Source organism: Staurois parvus, unplaced genomic scaffold (assembly GCF_062004578.1).
Source record: "Staurois parvus isolate SC_StPar_1 unplaced genomic scaffold, SC_StPar_1.0 ptg000531l, whole genome shotgun sequence".
Classification (NCBI taxonomy): Eukaryota; Metazoa; Chordata; class Amphibia; order Anura; family Ranidae; genus Staurois; species Staurois parvus.
This window is the reverse complement of record NW_028318327.1, coordinates 573,998-598,959: the sequence shown is the minus strand read 5'-3', so window position 1 is coordinate 598,959 and position 24,962 is coordinate 573,998.

Here is a 24,962-nt window from a genome sequence, read left to right as displayed (position 1 = left end):
AGTGCTTCTAGAAAAGTGCTTTTCACCACTCAAGCGTGAACTTGTGTACATAACAGTATAACATAACAAAGCCTTGTAGCTATTTATGTTCCTATCAACTATTCTCCATTGACCTTCTCAAGAGAGGGTAGGAAGCATGTGAGGGCAGGCAACTGGCAAGGTAAAATTTGTCAAACTTCAGTGGACCTCTGATCCCTTACTCCAAAGCTGAATTCTCATCTGCAGAAAAAAATATGTTAAAAAAAACTTCCACCAATTTTGTGTCAATATACTGTATCTCCCAAACTGCCCTCTCTGCTCCTATGAAGACCTCCTGCTCTCTAGCTCCCTTGTATCTTTCCCTCATGTTTGCCTCCAGGACTTCTCTTGAACCTCTCCATCCTCTGAAACTCCCTATCCCAATCGGTCCAGGTATCTCCTACTTTCTCCACCTTTAGGCAATCCCTGAAAACCTATCTCTTCAAGGTAGCCCACTACACCTCTACCTAACTACTATTCTTCCAACAGCTCATCCTCTCACAGTTATTACCTTTTGTACCACTTTCCCCTGCCTATTAGATTGTAAGCTCTCAGGAGCAGGGCCCCCCTAACCCTCTTGTATGGAATTGTGATTGTACTGTCTTCCCTATATTTTAAAGCGCTGTACAAACTATTGGCACTTTATAAATCCTGTATAATCCTGTGGCCCCATTGGGAACATTTGCCCTTGCTTCCAGTCCCAGTGACAAAAAGTGAGGGATGTTCTCAACAAGGAGGCCTCAGACAGTAATAAAACCTTTACCTTCTCTATCCAAACTATATAATAGGAACAATATTAATCTTCCATAAGTAAGCCTTATCAGTTATAGTAGTTTATGATTCAATGTTGAATTTTTTGTATAAGTCCAATCATGACTGGTTTTACATGCAGTGTTTAATGACTTACCTCACCTTACCTTATTCCATAAAATGAAGTTTTTATGTTTAAGACAGATCGCAGTCCGTACTCAGGTGCCGATAAGCCATTTGTCTACCACACAATAATTTCTGTGTAACAAATCCCTCTTTTCCTTCCCTAGCCAGTAACTGGAGGCTGAGGAAGGTAACCCAATCCTACATTAGAGGTCATATATCTTAAACACATAGGATCTGGCTAAAAAAGACGATAACTTTGTGTTCTCCATAATACCAGTACCTGGGATTTTCCCACGTGCTCAGCTTTGCTTAACGTGGAGTTATTGATATGACACGGCTGGTCATGACATTCGTATCCACATCTAATCCTATAGACACAATAACAGAACCAGATGTTCAGTGTAGCTAAAAAAATATACACAGTAGCTCATAACAACTTGATATCTTTATTTTAAGGAAAGAGCGGCTTATCTGAATATACTGAACACATTTTAAGATGCCTGAATGGAAAAGTCTACAGCTATGAAATTTAATTGTTACTAAACCCACAGTAAAATCAGTCTGTATATGCAGTAAAGCATGCTTGTTGTACTCACTGTGGAACCTAAGGGGTTAATCCTCTGCATTGTGTAATAATGTTGTTTGATCCTGACTTCTCTGATCCTCCCCTTCTTCCAGTGTCCCCTCTTATTTCCTGATAAAACATATCCTGTGGAGTCACTCTGCACATGCTCAGTTTGGTGTGTATTGCTAGAGAGGTTTTTTTTTTCTTGGGAGAGTGCATGTGATCAGCACAGGGCCAATCAGCACTCTCCAGACAGAGGTCAGGGGATCTACAACCTCCTAGAGCAAAATGAAAACTTCGTTGTGGAAAAAGGCTGTTTGATCCTGTCTTCTCTGATCCTCCGCTTCTTCTACAGTCCTCAATCCATCTCCTAATAGAACAGAGCCTTGGGGGCAAACTGCACATGCTCAGCTTCGTGTTTATTGCTAGAGAGTTTTTTTATTTTCTTGGGAGAGTGCATGTGATCAGCACAGGGCCAATCAACACTGTCAAGTCAAGGCCAATCAACACTATCCAGACAGAGGGTCAGGGGAGCCTCATAGGACAATTAGGGGAGAATGGAAACTCCTCCTACAAGCTTTAACCAGTGCTCTGCTGGACACTGATAGAAGTCACAAGACTGCTATATACTGCTAAGGAGAAAAGGTATTTAGCAGGTTATATTGACTAAAATGATCATTTCCATGTTCTGTGTACTGTGGGAGACCAGATATAGTGAATGCAGGGTCCTGGGTAGTGACGGGCGGAATGCCATCAACCACGAACTTCGAACTCAATGCAAGCCCATCAGACTTGAACTTGTAAATTCAAAAGTGCCCATTTTGAACGCTTATATGCAAGTCATTGGTCATAAAAGGGGTATGGGGACTCAGGTACTGCCCTGATGGGCATCAATTAGTGAAAAAACAATTCAAAAAGTACAGTTTTTAAAGGGGAAGTCATTTTTCATTGCTTAAAGTAAAAAAAGAAGAAAAATCCTTTTAAATATCATCCCTGTGGGGGGGTCCCCTTAAACTACCTGCAAAGTTGCACATCTGTACATTGTATAAAACCTGCTGCAGCAGGACTGACATTTTTTTTTTTAATGACATTTTTATTTAAAAAAAAAAAGGACTTCACAAAAATGGTTGTTTTGTTTTTTGTTCAAGTAAAGGAATTCTTCAAAAGTCTGGCATCTTTGTTTTTTCTTAATTTAAGTGACTTTAGTGAATAAATAGAGATATTAGTACCCCTTAATCATCCACAAGGAGGAAGGGAGCATCAGTATGCCCTCTTATTTAAAGGGGTACCCTGATGCTAATGAGCTCCCCTGCCCTCAGAACCCCACAACCACTAGGCCAGGGTTGTGGTGCAGAGGCCCTTGTCCCCATCGTCATGGGAACACCGTCCAAATGCTGAGGGCACGTGGCCTGGTAAGGCATGCTCGGGGGGGGGGGGGGTCACTCAATCGGCTTCCCCCCATTCCTGCCCTGACAAACCTGTCCTCAGATCAAGGCTCTGGTAGGAATTTAGGGGGGACCCCATGCTTTTTCCCCCCATTTTTGGGAGGTGGGGGTTCTCCTTAAAAGTCCTACCATGCCTAAAGGTCCTGGTATGGCTTATATGGGGAACCCCACGCACTCCCCCCATTTTTGGGAGGTGGAGTTCCCCTTAAAAGTCCTAACAGACTTAAAGGGCCTGGTATGGCTTTTGGGGGAAGTCCATGCCCGTTTTTAAAAACATTTTTTACTGTGGGGTCCCTTCTAACCTTCTTACCAGAACTAAAGGGCCTGATATGGATTTGGGGGGGGGGCACGTTGTTTCTTTTTTTTAATGTATTTTTTGTTTTCTTTTTATTTGTTTTTTTTTATATCTTTATTTTTTTTGTGCATTGCTTTGACCAATCATGGCTCGTTGGGCGCTCAGCGGGCTGTTCGCTGTTTGGCGAACACACATACGGCTGATGTTTGAGCCGAACATTAGTACTGGGTTTAGTAACACTTTAATTTGCTTCAACTGTCTTCAGGATACTGAGCTTCCAGTGGGATTGGTCTACAGACAATTACTCTGGGGCCAGAGCAGAGGCTCTTCATGCCACTTGACTGTGGAGCAGGTTCTGAGACTTTTCCAACTGGCTATCTGGACTGTCAGAGATAGTCTACCTTCTTGAGATAGAACCTTTGCTCCAAGGGAAACACAAATAGTAGGTTGTAATGTTCTGTTCCTATAGAGTTTCTTTGAGTGTCTCATAGACAGTACTATTCTGCATCTTATTCTGCTCTTATCGGTAAGCTGATCTTTGGCAGCTCCTGCTATTGTAATAGTTGCATTGCCTGTTATTGCCTACCCGCGTAACCATCTTGTTTGCATTGTCAGTGTGTTCTGCATTCATTCAGTAAACCTTATTTTGCACATTGCTGTTTGTCTGACCATTTGGCTGTTACTTTATACGAGGCGTGGAAAACTTATGACCTCTGCAGAAATCAAGCAGAGACATCATAGAGAATCTCCAAGACCAGGGGCGGACTGACAAATCATGGGGCCCCTGGGTAATAGGGGATCATGGGGCCCCTGTGTCCTTGCCCAAACTCAAAAAAGCCTATGAAAAAGGTACCAGGGGCATCTCATGGGGCCCCCTACTGACCCCGGGCCCTCGGGCAGTGCCTGAGTTTCCAAATGGTCAGTCTGCTCCTGCCCAAGACTCTCTACTCTGCCTGTACTGCATCTTGGAAACTTAATGATAAATCTATAGTCCACTGGAATTTCTTAGAGTGTTGTAGATGGTGCAACAATTGGCTGAATTTTTTTTTTATTTCAATGTTTTTATTAGTTTATAAACAGTTTAACCTCCCTGGCGATATTCCCGAGTGTAGCTCGGGGTAAAGTTTCAGTACCAAAAGCGGTAACCCCGAGCTACACTCGGGCTTACCATGCAGCGTTGCATAGGGAGTCCCTGCAGCGCTTACCTTGTCCTTCGCTCCCCCAATGCGTCCCCTGCCATCTCCTCCGGCCGATGCCGGCATCCGGCATCCGGCTTCCGTCTTCTGGTCCCTGTGAAGACAGGACGTACGGGCGCCAGAACCGGCGGCAAATGTTTCAAAACATTTCACATACATTTGTCCCTACTGCTTTGTCCTGTGCCCTGCCTGCATTTTGACTGTTCTTTCTGCCTGGAAACTTAGAAAAGTCCATGGCGTCCAAAAAGCGTCCCTTTAGGTCAAAAGCGGTTTTAGACCAGCTAGAGAACAGCGATAGTAAATCAGAACCACTTGCAGAATTGAGTGATAATGATTCGTGGGGGAAATTCGTCATCAGACACTGAAAACGATTCTGCGACTTTGCTCAGTGATGTGCGAACGTGGCGCCATATTTCAAATTTCAGTGTTTTTGGTTTGATTATATTATTTAATTAAATGTATTATTATTATATTATTATTTTTTATGATTATTTTATAATTTATGATTTTGTGTTTCAAGTTTTATCATATCCGGAATGTTTACTAGACTCTTGTTCGGACAGATTTCAGTGAGTTATTCCTAAATTACAGGCCTACAATAAAAACAATACATATTTCCATGCAAAAAAATGGTACCGCTTTCAGCACCAAAAATCTGAAATAATCATACCACCAGGGAGGTTAAGACAGGAGCAACAAAACACACCCATGCAGGGGCTATCAATTGCACACAAAACAGCGCTCTAACACCAACAGAGCAAAAGGTGCTCCCACGCAGGGACTATCAATGGCACATAAATGACAAAAACATTGGTATAACACCCACAGTAACTCAAACCAAAGGCTATCGACTGCCACACCAAAAACAAACAAAAAAAGAAAAGAAAGGAGGAGTACAAAAGGAAAAAGATAACAAGAGCAGGGGTCTGAGAACGCCAATACCAGGCAACATCACAACCCCAGACTAGCCGGGGGGAGCATGGGAAAGGCATCTTGCAACCACAGCTCCCATATTTTCAAGAATTTCCATTGGGAGTCATTACAAATATTCGACATCTGTTCATTGAGCATCATAGTGGTAATACAGTCTCGCACCCCCTGAAGAGAGATAAACGGGCTCTTCCATGCCTGAGCAATTGTTCTAGTGGCCGACAAAAACAAATACTGTAGGAAGCCAACTTCTGCTGGTGAGCCAAAAGGCAGCAATGAAGCAAAGCATACCGAGCATCCTGGCATATGGAGAGATGGAACAAGGTGAAAAGGAGGCCAAACACACGAGACCAAAAATGAAACAGTCTCGGGCATGACCACCAGATATGCAATACATCACCACGATGGCCACAACCCCCCAAAATCATCAATCACTACAGGCAGAGTTTGCCTGAGCCAAATGAGCTGGAACCCAATACCAACAAAACAATACCTTGTATACCGCCTCCAGCATGGTCGTATTAAATGAACATTTAGCTGTAAGCGACCAGGCCCTATTTCAGTCCTCCAGATCCATGACTGCCCCCAGGTCGCTGAACTTTTTTTTTTAAGTTTTAGGAAACTGGTAAATCAATGGGTTTATTTCTGCTTTAATGATTAATTTTGTTGCAAAATTGTTTCAAAGATGTGATACCTCCCTCCTAGATTGTAAACTCCAAGGAGCTGGGCCCTCTAATCCCTCTTGTATTGAACTGTATTGTTACTGTACTGTCTCCCTCCATAATGTAAAGCACTGAGCAAACTGTCAGAGCTATATAAGTCGTGTAGAATAATAATACAATAATTACATGTATGACATAGTCAACACTTTACTCCAACATGGAAGAGGTTCTATTAACCTCCACTTTCCTTACCACCTATATAGCCTTTGTTTTTACTTAAATGCGTCGCAACAATAAGGACATACAGTGGAAGTACCCTAAATAAGAGCTACTTAAATTTGTTGCACACATTGGTACTAATAACGAAAGCATCCCAGACTTTTTATGAGTTTGGCACAAGATTTCCTACTACATAAACAATGCCAAAAATTGTTGCAGATGCCTTATTGAATTGCCCCCATAGTTTAGTATACATTTACGCAATCTGGATTCTTTGCCTCCTGCCAAGCTGGTTGAAAACTCTGCCCTGCATTCTCATAAGATGGAGTAGACATTACATTACATTACATTACATTGAGTTTATATAGCGCCAAAGGGTTTGCTCAGCGCTGTACAATAGAGGGGGGGACAATACATGAAACATTACAGCAGCTACGAACAGCACACGAGGGGTAAGAGGGCCCTACTCTTTCGAGCTTACAATCTGGGAGGGAGGGGGTAGTGGTACAGGAGGAAGTGGCTGTGGGGGATGGAGTGGTAGGAGGAATGAAGGAGAGCAGCAGTTAGGTGAGGGTGGGGTAGGCTTCCCTGAAGAGGTGGGTTTTCAGGGAGCGCCTGAAGGTGAGGAGGGAAGGTGACAGTCTGATGGATTGGGGTAGTGAGTTCCAGAGGATGGGGGAGGACCTGGAGAAGTCTTGCAGACGTGCGTGTGAGGAGGAGACCAGGGAGCAAGATAGAAGGAGGTCCTGTGAAGAGCGAAGGGTACGGGTAGGGTGGTACTTGGGAATCAGGTCGGTGAGGTAGTTAGGGGCAGTGTTGTGAATGGCTTTGTAGGTCAGAGTGAGTAGTTTGAATTTGATGCGTTGGGCGATAGGGAGCCAGTGGAGGGAGAGGCAGAGGGGGGTGGCAGAGGTGGAGCGGCTGGTGAGGTGGATGAGTCTGGCAGCTGAGTTCAGGATGGTCTGAAGCGGGGAGAGTTTGCACTGGGGTAGGCCGGTGAGGAGGGAGTTGCAGTAGTCAAGGCGTGAGATAATCAGGGAGTGCACAAGTAGTTTAGCGGTGTCTGGGGTAAGGAAGGTGCGTATTTTGGCGATATTGCGGAGGTGGAGCCTGCATGTGTTTGTCAGTGATTTGACATGAGGTTGGAAGGAGAGGTTAGAGTCCAGAATGACCCCAAGGACTTTGGCTTGCGGGGCGGGATTGATGGTGGTGATGTTAGTAGTGATGGATAGGATGGGGGGGGGGCGCGGGCAGGAGGGAAGACGAGAAGCTCGGTTTTGGAGAGGTTGAGTTTGAGGAAATGGAGCGACATCCAGTCAGAGATGTCGTTTAGGAGGTGAGTGATGCGGGCGGAGAAAGTGGAGGTGAGGTGAGGGGTGGAGAGGTAAATTTGAGTGTCATCAGCATAGAGATGGTAGTTGAAGCCGTGGGAGTGTATGAGTTTGCCAAGGGAGGAGGTGTAGATGGAGAAGAGAAGGGGTCCAAGGACAGAGCCCTGGGGGACCCCAACAGAGAGGGGGAGGGAAGGGGAGGTGGCACCATTGTAGGAAACGCTGAAGGAGCGTCGGGATAGGTAAGAGGAGAACCAGGAGAGAGCGGTGTCTCTGACGCCAAGGGAGAATAGTTTATTAAGGAGGAGGGGGTGGTCAACTGTGTCGAAGGCCGCGGAGAGGTCCAGGAGGAGGAGGACAGAGTAGTCGCCTTTGGCTTTGGCGGTAAGTAGGTCGTTGGTGATTTTGAGGAGGGCGGTTTCGGTGGAGTGTAGGGGACGGAAGCCGGACTGTAGTGGATCAAGGAGGTTGTTGTCAGTTAGGTGGGCGCTTAGGCGGTTGTAGACTAAGCGCTCCAGGAGTTTGGAAGTGAGTGGCAGCAGGGAGATGGGTCTGAGGTTGTTTGGGTCAGAGGGGTCCAGGGAGGGCTTTTTGAGTATGGGGGTGATGTGCGCATGCTTTAGGGGGGAGGGGAATACGCCGGTAGAGAGGGAGAGATTGAAGATGTGGGTGAGGGAGCAGATGAGGGAAGAGGGGGGTGACTGGAGGAGTCGAGAGGGGATAGGGTCTAGGGGGCAGGTAGTGAGGCGGGCTTCAGAGAAGACCCTGGTGACTTCCTCAGTGGTAGCGGGGCTGAAGGAGTGCAGAGCTGGTGGGGTTACGGTAAGCGGGGTCTTGGGTGTGGAGGGGGGCAGTGCGGTTGCGAGGTCAGAGGAGGGAAGAGAGGAGGGGGAGATAGGGGGGGGGAGGCTAGGTGGGGAGGTAGATTGCGAGTTGACTATGTCCTGACGGATAGCATCAATTTTATTGTGGAAATGAGTGGCAATCTCGTGGGCGGTGAGTGAGGTACTGAGTGGAGGAGGGGGGGGAGAGAGCAGGGAGTTGAAGGTGGAGAAGAGTCGGCGAGGGCAGGAGGAGAGGGTGTTAATCAGGTTTACGAAGTAAGCCTGCTTGGCGGCGTGGAGGGAGGAGGTGTAAGTGAGGAAGGCAGATTTGTAGAGGGAGAATGAACGGGGGGACCTGGTTTTGCGCCATAGTCTCTCCAGCGCACGACTGCGACGTTTGAGGCATTTAGTGTGGTCGTTCTGCCATGGTTGGAGCGGTCTGGGTTTGATGTAGCGTGTGGTTAGGGGTGCCAGAGAGTCTAGGGTAGCTGATAGTGAGTCGTTGTACGTGTTAGTGGCTAGGTCAGGACAAGACAGTGGAAGGATTCTGTCGTGTAGGCGGTCGGCAGCTGAGTGGAGGGGGGCCGGGTTCAGGTTGCGAAGGTTGCGGCTGGTGATGGTTTGGCGCTCTGGGGGGGGGAGTTAGGGGAAGGGGAGATGGAGAACGTGAGGAGGTGGTGGTCGGAGAGAGGGAAGGGGGTGTTAGAGAACTGGTTGAGGGTACAGAGGTGGGAGAAGACGAGGTCCAGGGTGTTCCCAATGATGTGGGTGGAGGATTGAGTGTGCTGTGTGAGCGCGAAGGAGGAGGTTAGGTGGAGGAATTGGGAAGTAGCCGGGCTGTTGTCATTGATGGGGATATTGAAGTCCCCGAGGATGATGGTTGGTAGCTCAGAGGAGAGGAAGAAGGGAAGCCAGGCAGCGAAGTCATCCAGGAAGCGGGGTATGGATCCGGGAGGCCTGTAGATCACTGCGATCCTTAGGGGGGTGGGTGAGAAGAGCCGGATGCAGTGAGCCTCGAAGGAGGAGAAAGTTAGGGAGGGAGGATTAGGGAGGACCTGGAAGGTGCTCAGCGGTGATAGGAGCAGGCCGACCCCACCACCTTTGTGACCGCTCAGTCTTGGTGAATGGGACCAGACGAGACCTCCATAGGAGAGTGCCGCAGGGGAGGTGGAGTCAGTGGCCTGTACCCAGGTTTCGGTGATGGCTAGGAGGTTAAGGGAGCGGGAGATAAAGAGGTCATGGATGGCAGTAAGTTTGTTGCAGACCGAGCGGGCGTTCAGGAGTGCAACCGAGAGAGGGGGGATGGATGCGGGGAGAAGGGGCACAGATATGAGGTTGAGGGGGTTACGGCAGCTGGCGGGAGCAGGGGGGTCCCTAGAGGAGGGGTGAGGTGGCGAGGGGCCAGGGTTCGGGGAGATGTCCCCAGCAGATAGGAGAAGGAGAAGGGTGAGGAAGGTGGCATGGGAATGGGAAGTGTAGGAGCGTGTGGGTCTGATAGTGGTGGCACGTGGGTCGACGGGGGAGTGGAGTAGCAGGAGGAGGTGGTGAGTGCCGTAGTGGGGAGAGGGGAGTAGTGAAGGGGCAATGTGGAGCTGTTTTGGGGGGGTAGGCGGGTAGAGGGAGGCGATTTTTGGGATGGTGGAGAGGAAAATGAGGAGGAGGAGTGCAGGAGGCATGTTGGGGTGGGTGCGGTGACAGTTGGGTCAGGGGAGGTGAAGGGATACAGGTCAGGGCAAGGTGTGTGGGGAATCTGTGTTACCATGGGAGAGTCATTTGAGTCCTTCTGTAGGGGTAGAGTGAGGGTGGAGGGCGGCAGCTGGTTGGCAGCAGTCTGTGGGTGCAGTAAGCTGGCGACCATGGGTGCTGTGGCATGTCTTCAGTGGGTACGGTGGTTCGGCTAGTGGAGGGGTCGTAGGGTGCGATGGCTGGGGGTGATGGTAGGCACGGCGACTGGTGATGCTGGCGGCTCGGTGACTGGGGTTGTTGAGGCCAGGCGTCGGGTGCTGAGGGCTCGGCGTCGTGAGGCGCTGAAGGTGTTGAAGGATCGTCATCAGAGTCGAGCGGGGCGTTGCGGTAGCGATCGTCGGCCCTGCGTGGTTTGTGCTCAACCGTGATCTGTTGCGGCCGGTAGGAGAGACCGCAGCTTCAAGGGTCGTGGTGGGCCATTAGTCGCCGGGGCGTCGCCAGAGGGAATAGCGTGCCGGAAATCAGGGTGCTGGGCGAGCGTTCCCTGGTATGGTGGCTGGCTGGTAATCCCAGGTGGGGTGGTGGGCAGGGGATCCCCGGTGGGATGGTGGCCGTGCTATCCCTGGTGGGGTAGTAGCGATCCCTGGAGGGATAGTGGCTTAGGGTCCCTGGTGGTTTGGGGTGTCAGGTGGATGGTGGGATCCCTGAGTGAGTGAGTCCCTGGAGGCTGGCGGTGTGATGGTGGTTGGGCTCCCTGGTGGGTAGTGGGCGCCCCTGGTGAAGTACCTGGTGTCCTGGAGCGTCGGTGGATCCCTCCTGGGTTAGCAGGACCGTTGGTGGTGGTGGTAGCTTCCCGGAGCAGCGGAGGCGTCCCGCCGCGGCCGCAATTCCCGCCGCGATTCCAGCCACGGCTGGCAGGAAACACCGCGGCTTCGGGTGCCGCGGTAGGCCTCAGGCTGCTGCGAACCGCCGGAGCTCCACTGGAGGGACGGAGTGACTGTGGGTGTTGGTGGGGACCTCGGCAGCAGACACAGGGGCCCGGATGGGCCCTGATGGCAGCGGTAGGGGCGCAGGGGTGATCCTCTGATCGGCGGGGACCGAGGAGCGGAGTGGCAGTAGTCCGGGCTGATGTCCGGCGATCCTGGTCGGCCGCGCCAGAAATCGAGGCCGCGGCTTCAGGTGCCGGGTAGGCCGCAAGTCCCGGAGCTCCGGGAGAAAGGTCCAGTGGCCTTCCCTGGCTGGCGAACAGGGACCGGAGGGTCGTGGGGCCCCCGTCAGGGTCCGCTGCCGCCCAGATGGCAGCGGATTGGGGCCGGAGGAGCAGGAGCTCGCCGAGACACGTCCGTCTCGCCGGACGTCCGGATGTTTAATGTTTAGACATACCTGTCTTTAGGAGAAACTCCACCATATTGTGTCACACAGCCGTCAGACTTGAGGCTCACCACCTTGAATAAAGAATGTCCACACAGGATGCTTTTCCAACACTTTTCTTTGAATAACAGGTTAGCATTGTGCACAGCCATTTCTTTATGTCCCTCTTCAGACATTCAGTACTGATCAAGTGCAATAACAGAGAAGAAGAGAGGGTGAAAAAACCCTTGATATATAGGGGACTTTAAAGGCACCGTACTAATACACAGCAGAATATGATAAAACAATAATTTTTATTAGTTCGCATAAAAATGGTGGACAATGACATAACCACCAATATAAAATGTATGCATCTTATGCAGAAGTTTTCATAAAACCATACAAAATTGTGATTAATGGAGTATCCTGTTATTAGCCAATGTGTTTCGCAGTTTACAGTTGCTTCATTAGGGATATCACAAGACTTTTTGAAAAGTTAAAGTTATTCCAACATATTAAATATTTTTCATGCACAAAAATATTTTTAACATATAACAACATAAACAGAAAACAACAGCTTAACACCACATCAGTTGGTAATCAATTACTGCTGATTCCTGAAAGAGCGCTGTATGTGGTTGCAAAAACCCTCTCCCTAAACAACTATAGGGGAAGGCTTACTGGACACTGGGCCAGAAAGAGGTATAACTCTGATAGTTCAACCAATTCTCCAATCCTCTCTTCATTGTGGGTGCTCATCCACAACTCACCCTAAAGGGCTCTCTTTCTTGCCAGGTCACAGATCTGTGCAATGTAAACCAGGGGTGGCCTGCTCCCATGCTCCCTTCTAACTAGACCTCCACTCACTACAATTTTTAAAAGGGGTTCTGCCTCCACTCATAGGAGGGGCCTTACTAAAAGAGAAGTAACCCCTGCTAACACTTAGGCATGCACTATTTGGGCAGCACAGTGACTAAATGGTTAGCACTTCCGTCTGGCAGTACTAGGGTCACAGGTTCAAATCCCAGCCATGGCACCTGCCTGGAGTTTGCATGTTCTCCCTGTGACTGTGTGGGTTTCCTCTGGGTACTCTGGTTTCCTCCCACACTCCAAAGACATGCTGGTAGGTGAATTGGATCCTGTCTAAATTGGCCCTAGTATGTGTATGTATGAATGTAAGTTAGGGACCTTAGATTGTACACCCCTTGAGGATTAGGGACTGATGTGAATGTACAATATATATGTAAAGTGCTGTGTAAATTGACTGTCCTATATAAGTACCTGAAATAAATAATAAATATTTGTAACTTACAATATCAGTGTTTGCATTCCATAAAACAAAATGTTTTTCTTTACAATGGGCTCATTGGAGCTCAAAGAAAGCTACACATAGTTTTACATACAGCAGCCCTTTTGGCACATGCCAAAGTTGTCTGATTGGGATGTGTTTGCACCTTGCACCCCACCTCAGTGGACATTCATATACTGCTCCAGGTGGTCCTACAAATGAGGTAGGGGCCCTTACTGCAAACATGGAACTGACAATGCCATGTCACTGGTCACAGTGATCGCTTGATAGCCAGAAGTAGCTGGCCTACAATAAAAGCCATGGAGGGATGTTAGGAATAAATCTTCAGCCAAGCAGAACTATCAGAAGCAGAAAGACACATCACAGAGAACATGTGGTTGTTATTTTATGAGCGTGTTATCATTTTTCATTGTGACACCGGAGTCCTTCTAGAGAGAGTTCAGAGCACTGTACATTGTAAGCACTAATGTAACATGAGGGCTAGTGCTCCTTACCACAGGAAACCTGATTCACGAACAATTTCAGGGGAACTGCAAGGTGATGTGCCACAGAGAACCAGGAGCCCTTGAAACATTCACCACCATTTCTGGACAATATAATAGCTTCCAGAGAATGACATAAAAGAGGCCAGTTACATTATTCCCCCTACCCAGGAGAGTCAGCCAGCCTGGCCGTGTGTTCTCTTACTGCCACTTACCATTTATTAACACATCTCCACTCCTTCCTCTGAGGCTGGAAAGGAAAAGATTTATCATCGAGGCAAGGGACATGTATACCTACTGCTATATGAACCAGTCTTAGCAGACTAGGAGAAAAACTTTTCTGAATCTCTCTGTCTGTCTGTCTTTCTATCTATCAGTCGCTGGGTATCTACAACGAGAGATAATTTCTATTCTTTTCTCATTATGTCTACCCTTAAACACAATCATTGTAATTCTATGAAAACAGTAATAAAAAAATGTTACTTATGTAACATCGATTTTTGCTATACATTTAATGTCTCTCTTTTGACGTCTCAGTCTATAGTCATGCAACTATTGTGATTTTTTAAAAATGTCAAAGAAATCAAATGTTGTCAAACTAAAAGGCATCACTTGCAATTTTTTTGTGGGGGTAAGATATTATCTAAGACTCATTCACATACTAAAGTGATAATAAACAGAGGAGTGTTAATTGCATAATTCTTTCACATAACTCATATATATTGTGCCACTGTATTTTTTTTAATCCTCAGAGTACCTGCAGCGCTGTTGTGTGGTCACATGATCTTTCCCTGATCTTTGGCATCTGCAGGGAAAGATCTTTGGGAGGGGTTTCTATTAGTCTACTGATGTAGGCTCTCTACAATGATTACATGATTTAAAAAAAAAACTGTTTCAGAAGAGCGATTCAAATTAAACTATAAATATAAAAAAAATGTTTTATAGGCATCTGCATCTAAGGCTCTTTTTATACTTTACAGTTATAGTGCTTGGCAATAGGAGAACATGGAGAAGAAGGGAGGGAAGGAAGAGCTTAGAAGGGAACCGAAATATGAGCATGCTTAGTAGAGAACACCAGCTGATACTAACAATCTCAGCTTACAATGGGGACACAGAGAAGATGGGAGGGACAGCTGAAAGCTGAATCAACCAGGAATATTTCATTCTACATGAAACAAATACTTCAGTGGCTTTGTGAGTATGAACACTTTGTTATATAGCAAGCAATAAGAGTTTTTCATAGTCTAGGTTTAATGACACTTTAAGGGTTGTCGACACTATAATTTTTTTTTATTGGTAATGCAACACTGAGAAAGCTCAGGGGGTTTAATGAAAGCTGATCTTCCTATATAGCAATACACATGAGAAAGGTTAGAGAAGCAGCAATTTCTTCAGAACAGAGAATGATGTGAATTCACTTTATACTGTCATTCAACTTGGAAGACAGAGGTGATAGCATGAATGCAGGGCATCATGGCCATGCCCCCTAAGGGGTGTCATATATCCCTTTGTTCATAGCATACTGATCATGTTAAAAGTCTCAGCATCGGCAGGGGACCTCCACATGTGATTTCTCCTGTGTCTGCTGTTGTGCTGCAATCTATGTTAATGGAAATGACATTATTCCCTGTGGTTCCCAATCACATCAATGCAACATGGCGCAGTGCAATTTTTTAAAAGGTTCATGTGCTTCTTTCGGTGCAACATGGTGCGTATTTGACCCCAAAGACTTCAGTGGGTGCACATGGAAAGCACATTAAAAATGCGTGAAAAAATGCACAGGTGTTTTTGGTGAATTTTGGCAGAATTTTGTGGTGAATAACCAGTCTTCTCCTCCTACAAAAAATGAAAACACATTAAAAAGTAAAAAGTGCACGGAAAAATGTGCAAAAATTAATTACAAAAAACGGATGAAAAAAGCATGATTATGCTTATGTGAACCTAGAGTTAGACTTCTTAAAATGGCAAGTATAAAACAGAATTAGGCAAAACAAACAGGGTAGAGGGCATGCAGGGGTTGGTGGTGATTGAGGGGTGTGACAGGCTCAACTGGGACAGGGGCTTTTGGAGGGAACCAGGGGCGGACTGACCATTTGGAAACTCGGGCACTGCCCGAGGGCCTGGGGTCAGTAGGGGGCCCCATGAGATGCCCCTGGTACCTTTTTCATAGGCTTTTTTGAGTTTGGGCAAGGAAACAGGGGCCCCATGATCCCCTATTGCCCAGGGGCCCCATGAGTTGTCAGTCCGCCCCTGGAGGGGCTATGGGCTAGCCTTCTACCCACTGATTATGGCCCATGGAGAAGACAAGGGATTTTGTCTGCTTCTCCCGGTCAGAGCATGGAGGAGAGCTGGGTCCTGAAACCCTTTGATTGAATGGGAGTATCTTTCATGACTATGCAGCCAGGAAGTCCCCAGAACAGTGGTGCATCTGCGGAAAAATTGTGTTGGATAGATCGTGCAGATGCACCTTCACCAGCTGGGGTTCTGGAACTCTTCTAAGGTATATTTCTTCCCCCGATGGTCCTCGACAACTGCATTATACAGCATTTGTCCATTTTTCCCCGGTTACTACCAACTTTATAATAATAACTTTTTATTTATTTCCAAAGAAAAGGTGTCACTTGGTAACCTAGACCTGAGCTTGAACTGGGATAGGACATTTAGATAAACTTAATTTATCTGGGGATGTGGAACTGTCTCTGGGCATCCTGGTGGGCATGCCCTGGCTAATCAAGACTAATTGTGGACTTGTTTTCCAGGACATAGACAAGGGAGACAGGTTGATGATTTCCTCTGACTACTAGCTAGACTGAAAAGACTTATCTACAGTTGTGGCCAAAATTATTCAACCCCCAATGCTGTAAAGGGGTTTAGGGACTATAGTGTACATTTGGAATTGTATTCAGAATCAAATCCTACAAGGACGTTGTAACTACCCAAATGCAACTAAAATGACATCAATTGTTTATGTAATACAGTAGTAAATGGTTCTTATGTGGTTTCTTCATTGCCACAATTATTCAACCCCTTAAAGACTACCACTCTGAAGAACAGAGGTTCATACAGGTGCTTTCCATCAGGTATTGAAAACACCTGTGGATGTCACCGAGCAGCAATCAAGCATAATAAGCACCAATTAGGCAGCTTTAAAATGACTGTGATACTCAGCTCCTTCTAGACATTTACTGGTGTGGTTACAAACATGGTGAAGGCAAGAGAATGGTCCAGGAAGACAAGAGAAGAGGTGATTTCTCTTCACAGGAAGGGCAATGGCTATAAGAAGATTGCAAAGATGTTAAACATACCAAGAGACACCTTAGGAAGCATCATTCGCAAATTCAAGGCAAAGGGCACTGTTGAAACGCTACCTGGTCGTGGCAGAAAGAAGATGCTGACTTCGACTGCTGTGCGCTACCTGAAGCGTAGAGTGGAGAGAAGTCCCCGTGTGACTGCTGAGGAACTGAGAAAAGATTTGTCAGATGTGGGTACAGAAGTTTCAGCCCAGACAATAAGACGCACACTGCGTAATGAAGGCCTCCGTGCCAGAACTCCCAGGCGTACCCCCTTGCTGTCTCCAAAGAATAAGAAGAGTCGACTGCAGTATGCCAAAAGCCATGTGGACAAACCACAAAAGTTGTGGGATAGTGTTCTGTGGACTGATGAAACAAAATTAGAACTGTTTGGGCCCATGGATCAACGCTATGTTTGGAGGAGGAAGAACAAGGCCTATGATGAAAAGAACACCTTGCCTACTGTGAAGCATGGTGGAGGGTCAATCATGCTTTGGGGCTGTTTTGCTTCTGCAGGTACAGGGAAGCTTCAGCGTGTGCAAGGTACCATGAATTCTCTTCAGTACCAGGAGATATTGGATGGAAACGTGATGCAGTCCGTCACACACCTGAGGCTTGGGAGACGTTGGACCTTTCAACAGGACAATGATCCCAAGCATACCTCCAAGTCCACTAGAGCATGGTTGCAGAGGAAAGGCTGGAACATTTTGGAGTGGCCATCGCAGTCACCAGACTTAAATCCGATTGAGAACCTCTGGTGGGACTTAAAGAAAGCAGTTGCAGTGCGCAAGCCTAAGAATGTGACTGAACTGGAGGCCTTTGCCCATGAAGAATGGGCGAAGATACCCGTAGATCGCTGCAAGACACTTGTGTCAAGCTATGCTTCACGTTTAAAAGCTGTTATAACTGTAAAAGGATGCTGTACTAAGTACTAAGATTGAATGTCACTTGGGGGTTGAATAAAACTGATAATGCTGTGAGCACAGAAAAGACATTTGTGGTTATTTCATTATAACTGTTATGTTATATTTGTCTGACCTACAAGTGCCTCTTTAATGTAAATGTAAGCAAGATGACTGAATGATCAAAAGCAATGTCAAACTGGCCAAAACACTCAATTTCAGTGGGGGTTGAATAATTTTGGCCACAACTGTAGGTGCCTAGCTTTAATTAGATTAACAGTTGCATTGTCATGTCTTTACTGGTTGTACTGTATTTCATATCTTATCCCCAAGACGGGAATATCCTCCTGGGGGTATAAAGTTTGTGTCTGAGTTTTAAAAAACATTTATTCCTTTGGTTTAACCTCAGCATATTGTCTGTGTTTGATACTTGGGGTAAAGGGCTGGTATTAGTTTTCAGTCTGTTGGAAGGGTTTGGAAAACAGGAGGCACTAGTCCGTCACAAGGAGCAAGTGCTGAGCCTGGGCTTTAAAGTGTAATTCCACTTTTGTTGAAAAAAAAAGGCATGATTATTCTATATATACTGCAAGGATTTTAACAAACGTTTTTGCAGATTCCTGTCTTTTTTGTTCTGAAGTAATAGCTGTCTGTTCCACCATGTCCTTTCAAGATTGATTCCTGAATGGAAAGGTTTGTGTTCATTATAATCACCTGGTGCACTCTCAGTGAAAAGTTACAGCATCAGCATTCCTTTGGATGTACTTAACCTTTGGGGAGTATCTCACCAAAACTGAAATCCCCATTGCAGACGATGCCTAAAATTTGACTTTACTGTACTGTATCTTAGTGCAGAATTCTGGGCAAATCAGTGAGCCAATCACACAAGCAATAAATATAATTTCTGGGGGTGGTATCTATGCCAACTGTGTCCAGACTGCCTTCAGGTTGCCATATTGAATTGAATTTTACAGAAAATTTCTTCAGGCTGAAAAAGGAAAGGTAATTTTTAGCAGCAATAAATTACAATATGGCTTGTCCTACAATTGCACAAGATATATACAATATATACTGTATATATATTTATTTATTTTTTAATTATTATAGTAGCAATTTATTGCTTCAGCTATTTAAATTCTGCAATGCGTTTGTGATGTTATATTGTTTTATCAAAAGAAAAACAATAAACTGATCACAATGAAAAGAGTGTGGTGTTATATTGTTTTATTAAATAACATTGTTATAAGAAAATGTTTTATTATATATTAAACAAATGTACATTCCCGCACTGTTTATTTTTATAACAAACATCACATTTCCCTCTCAATAATTAATTGAATTGTGAAGCATTCCAACTCTGAGTATGCTTTTCTGTATAGAGTTGCAAAATTCTTTACAATGACCTCTGTATTAATCTGAAACCTCTCTCTCAACAATTAAAAAAATTAATGAGATATTTAGTTTAACATGCTCACCGCAAACCTGAGTTATTTTCCCAAAGCACTCATAAATGAAATTTCAATACAATTTACTATGCAGATATAATACCTTGTATTTATACTGGGCATTGCTATATTCAATGCATACATGTTGTTTTTCCTTTCAGCAAACAGTAGAAAGGTTCTTTGCAATGAATAATAGAAGGAGCTACACTTCCTGGGGGTGCATAAGATTCTTGGGGCTGGTTTGTTGTGTAATTACACTCAAGGATCACTTTATTAGGTACACCTTGCTAGTACCGGGTTGGACCTCCTTTTGCCTTCAGAACTGCCTTAATTCTTCATGGCATAGATTCAACAAGGTGTTGGAAACATTCCTCAGAGGTCTATATTGAAATTATAGCATCCCGCAATTGCTGTAGATTTGTTGGCTGCACATCCATGATGTGAATCTCTCATTCCACCACATCCCAAAGGTGCTCTATTGGATTGAGATCTGGTGACTGTGGAGGCCTTTGGAGTACAGTGAACTCATTGTCATGTTCAAGAAACCAGTTTGAGATGATTTGAGCTTAGTGACATGGTGCATTATCCTGCTGAAAGGAGCCATAAGAAGCGGGTACACTGTAGTCATAAAGGGATGGACATGGTTAGCAGCAATACTCAGATAGGTTGTAGCATTTAAACAATTATTATTATTAATATTATACAGGCTTTATATAGCACCAACAGTTTGCTCAGCACTTTACTATATAACGGGAGACAATACAGCAACAATACAGTTCAACACAAGAGGGTTAGGAGGGCCCTGCTCCCTGGAGCTTACAATCTAAGAGATGTTCAGTTAGTACTAAGGGGCCCAAAGTGTACCAAGAAAATATCCCCCACACCATTACACCACCACCACTAGGCTGAACTGTTGATACAAGGCAGAATGGATCCATATGAAAATAAATTTACTTGTGAGCCAATAAGGTGTATAATAAACGGCTTCTATCAATAAGATCACAGGCTATCTTGATCACCCTCATAAATGTGAGTTATCAGTGCATACAAATGAAGAAAATATAGATGCCGTGCTCTATCAAGACCTATTACCTGTTTATAGTATAAAAACTGCATTTGCATTAAATCTCTAATAGCTGCATAATCTCTTATGTGTAACCATACATGATTATAATGCCAATCAATACCCAAACATGTGTTGATAATATTGAATAAATGAATTAAAAAAATATATATCAAAATTGGTGATAATAAAAAAAAAAAAAGTATGTGCAAAATTATTCAAATTTGTGTCCTTCGATGATTAAATAAATAATCCAATTAATAAAGAAATATCATAAATACAAATTGAAAAATATGGAAAATAAATAAAAGGTAGAAATTCAATGAATTGTGTGCAAAAACGCAAAACAAACTTGGTGCAGAGTTCAGCAGGGATGCAATATCTGTGTGCTCTCCTTCCAATCAGCCTGAGGTGATGCAGGAAAGATCTGAGGAGGGAGAGATCCATATGACCATTCAGGCTCACATAGTAGCCCTCTATCTGCCACCTTCACCTGCATCACCTCAGGCTGATTGGAAGGAGAGCACACAGATATTTCATCCCTGCTGCACTCTGCACCAAGTTTGTTTTGTGTTTTTTGCACAAAATTCATTGAATTTTTACCTTTTATTTATTTTCAATATTTTTCCATTTTTATTTTTGATATTTATCTATTAATTTGAGGTTTTAGAAGCTCTATGAAATCCACCCAAGTATGATATATATATATATATATATATATATATATATATATATATATATAATTTGGTGTAGACACATGCTATACTATGTCTTCAGCTGCCCAAAGAGGGTGATGTCTGAACTTTTGGCAAATTGTTGCTTCTCTTTAAGGAGGAAGGGGTTTTGCACAGGTCACCCTCTACGATTTGGGAATCCAAATTGTTCTGAGTTAGGGACCACACTTTAGAGAGGTGCCTTGGCATGCAGCATGGTTTTACCATGTATTTACAAGGGTATGAGCCAAAAGTCTCTGTTTATAACCTGAATGATTGAGACACTTTAGTTTTTTTAGCTTGAGTGTTGGGAACTCGTATATTTATTTATTACAGGAACTTATATAGAGTCATCAAGGTCCCTAACTCACATTCATTAATACACTTATCAGGGGCAATTTTAGACAGGAGTCAATTAACCTACATTCATCTATCTATCTATCTATCTATCTATCTATCTATCTATCTATCTACCGACAGTGCTCAAATTTTACTCAAATTAGTTGATGCAAAAATGAATACACCCCACAACAAAAAACTACTACATCAAGTAATTTGTATAACCACCATGATTTGTAAAGACAGCAGCAAGTCTTCTAGGCATGGAATGAACAAGCTGGCGATATTGCAACATCAATCTTTTTCCATTTTTCAAGAACGACCTCTTTTAGAGCTTGGATGCTGGATGGAGAGTGATCCTCAACTTGTCTCTTCAGAGTTCCCTATAGGTGTTCGATTGGGTTCGGATCAGGAGACATACTTGGCCACTGAATCAGTTTCACCCTGATCGTCTTCAGAAATGCAACAGTGGCCTTAGATGTGTGTTTTGGATCATTGTCATGTTGGAAAAGTGCACTACGACCAAGGGCACAGAGTGATGTTAGCACCTTCTTCAACAATTTTCTTTGTACTCCTCACCTTTGTTATGCCATACAATTTTGAAGTCATCAGTTCCAAAAACATTTATCTTGGTCCAGGGGCGGACTGACCATTTGGAAACTCGGGCACTGGGGTCAGTAGGGGGCCCCATGAGATGCCCCTGGTACCTTTTTCATAGGCTTTTTTGAGTTTGGGCAAGGACACAGGGGCCCCATGATCCCCTATTGCCCAGGGGCCCCATGAGTTGTCAGTCCGCCCATGTCTTGGTCTCATCACTCCAGAGTACAAAGTCCCAGTAGTGTTTTTTTTTTCTTTTTTAGCATGGGCCCTGGCAAATTCTAGGTGGGCTTTATTGTGCATGGGCTTTAAAAGAGGATTCCTTCGTGGACAACATCCTCTGCAGTGTATGTCGTATTGTGTCATGGGAAACAATCACCCCACTTTGGCTTTCTATTTCTTTAGCTAACTGCAGTGAACTTGCATGGTGATTTTCTTCAACCCTTCTCATCAGAAGACACTCCTGTTGAGGTGTTAACTTCCGTGGACAGCTTGGACGGCTCTGTGAGAGGTCTCAGTTCCTTCTTTGTTAAATTTGTATATCACTTTTGCTACAGTAATCTGACTGATGAGTAAAGCTTTGCTGATCTTCTTGTACCTCTCTTGTGTTAAGAAATTATTTTCTTCCTCAGGCCTTGTGACATTTCTCTTCCATGTGGTGCCATTGCTGACAGCATGAAATTGGAAAGGGTTTTATTTGTTAAGCAACACCCTTTTATAATAAACTGTCTTCTGGACACCTGTTTAATGAATAATTAGACTTACCTGTAGTTGAATTCTTGTTAATTAGGATTTTGTTGTCTAAAATTTTGCTCTGCTCCTAAGACTTTCATTGGGGTGTATTCATTTTTGCAACATGGTCTTGAATAAATTTGTTAGGAAAAATACTTTTTTGTGTGTGCAAATTAACAAATCTTGTTTGCAATCAATGTCCTGCGTTTGTAGGGGCATTTTATAGCATAGTGTCCCATAGAAAAATGTTGATTTTGAAAGGAAAGTAAAGGTTTTCTGACAAATTTGTTGGGGTGCACTCATTTATGCTGAGTACTGTGTACATGAAAGGTCATATCCCCAAATCAATCTTGGATCAGCAGATCACAAGTGCATAGTTATATGTGTTTTAATTTTCAGCATATTGGATTGTGGTACTTTACCAGTTTTAGACTGTTTAAACACAACATGGTATTCCTTTAAGAAGAATAAAAGCTCTAAAATTCACTTGGGAGTTTGCGTTGTTATTCTAATTCTTACAAATGTCATGTGTGAGGTTTCACACCATAAGTCAGCCAAATCTTGTGTTAAATGAGAAATACTGCTAATATGTTATTATGTTACCTAAGAAACTATCTTCTAAACAGAAGCCCTCATGAATACTCTGGAGAGGCATCAGACACTTTCTCCTCCTCACTACGTTGTATATATATGGTTTGGCAGAGGTTCATTACAGAAGATAAACGGGTGTTTAGTGCCAGGATTCTATTACTCTCGACCCCGACCTTTGGCTGTACGTTGTTTCCAGTTGTTCCTCATCCTCAAAACAAAAGACAGCACCCATTTTTATCATTTGTAACTTCTGTTTTTAACAGATCCAAAAAGATACTTCACTAAAAACAAATTTAGTAGACACATTTAGGCTAGAATTCCTCTCTTGTCCATCCAGTTCTTCATATCTGGACTGTCCACCGTCTAACATCAGTCTGCATGCCAAAAGGACGAAGAAGCATTCCACTCTTGGTATCCAAAAGCAAAACATAAGTACAACGCATCCCACATGAAAAGCACACAGTTCGAAAAAAAAAAGAAGAGGAAAGAAGATTTCTTTTAATCTAACATTTTTTAGAAGCAAAACAAAATGTTCCGGTTGATCTTCAGCCAATTCTCTAGATGTGTCTTGTTTCAGTCATTCAGCTTCACAACACAAAGACAAAAAAAAGCACAAGTAACCAACAACTTCAAAAATGCCATCAGTGAAAACAAATAGCTTCAAAACCTTATAAGGAAAACCTTTTTGAACATATTTGGTCACGTTCTTCAAACGAATACCAAATAGCACAGAACAATTAGTGCGTAAAATGTGCTTCGAAGGGGGGCATTTTATTAAAGCTTAAATAATATCAACCGACAATATCGTGCCAAGCGGCAAATAATAAAAAATAAAAACATGACTTCACTAATGCTTAGAAAAAGAATAAATAATGGAAAACCAAAACATATCAAGCGATGAAATAATATGCATTTAGTTCATTTATTCTTGTGGGATTGTTTTAGAAAATGTAACAGCTCTGTCACTCAGGGTAAATTTCAAAGGACGACTCGGTTTTTCACACTTTTTTCATTTTTTTTACTAATTGTCCTATCAATTCCAAAATGACTTTACTATAAGATTTTTCATCCTTCCTCCTCCTTGCAAATATGATTTTACCTTAATTTAATCAAAGGGCCAAAAATGGATACATATTTTTCTGAGCCACAGTGTTGTCAGGTTAAAAACAGCAGAGCAGTCTAAGAGCTGTATAGTCTAAGTATAGCCACCCAGTTCTGTTAATCAAAATTTGAAGCAAACTTTAAAAAAGGAACAACGAATAATAAGCGTTGCAACTTTTTAGACTTTGTTGTTCTTCCATTGCACAAATTGAAATTATGAAAGAAAATATAGCAAGGATATTAAAGTAATAGTAAACTGCATTAAAAAAAAAAGTTTTCCCCTGCAAGGTAATCTCATAATGTGCTAGTATGCATCGCATACTACCATATTATGAAGGACTTACCTTAAAATTAAGCCCTCCAGCGGCGTGCTGTCACCACTGCAGAGGCTTCCATGTTCCATGTTCACCCGGTCTTCCTTCCGAGTTTGCGAGTCTGACTGGCGGAGTCGTGATGACGTTACTCCCGTGCACATGCCCAGGCCACAGCACAGTGCTCTGAAGTGTATGCGCCAGCTGTCAAAAGGAACGAATATCTCCTAAACGGTAAACTTTATTATAAGCTTACCTGTAGGTAAAAATAAATATCCGGAGTTTACTATCGCCTTAAGGTACAGTTCTTTGTATAAATCGTTCTGTATTTTTATGTAAGTACAAAATACTTTCAGATTTTGTTAAGATTTTGAGACTTGTGTGGAAAAGAATCTGAAAGGAGCAAAAAAAACCCACATTTTTTTGCCTGTAACACCTATACCGTATTGCCAAAACTATGTGAACGTTCTCTTATTGAGTTCAGGAGTGCAAAGTTACTTTAGGCCTAAAAATACATGGTTTGTTGTCACGTACCTGACCGGAGGCTGCAATAGAGAGAGGGCTCCCCTTATGGCTAAGTGCAGTGCGCCCCTGGAGGTGGAAACAGGAGGTGCAGTGTCCAAAGAAGCACGGGTTGCCAGTGGTGTTTCTGCTTGGAAATGCCTGATGAGATGGAACCCGTGGGTGTTCCAG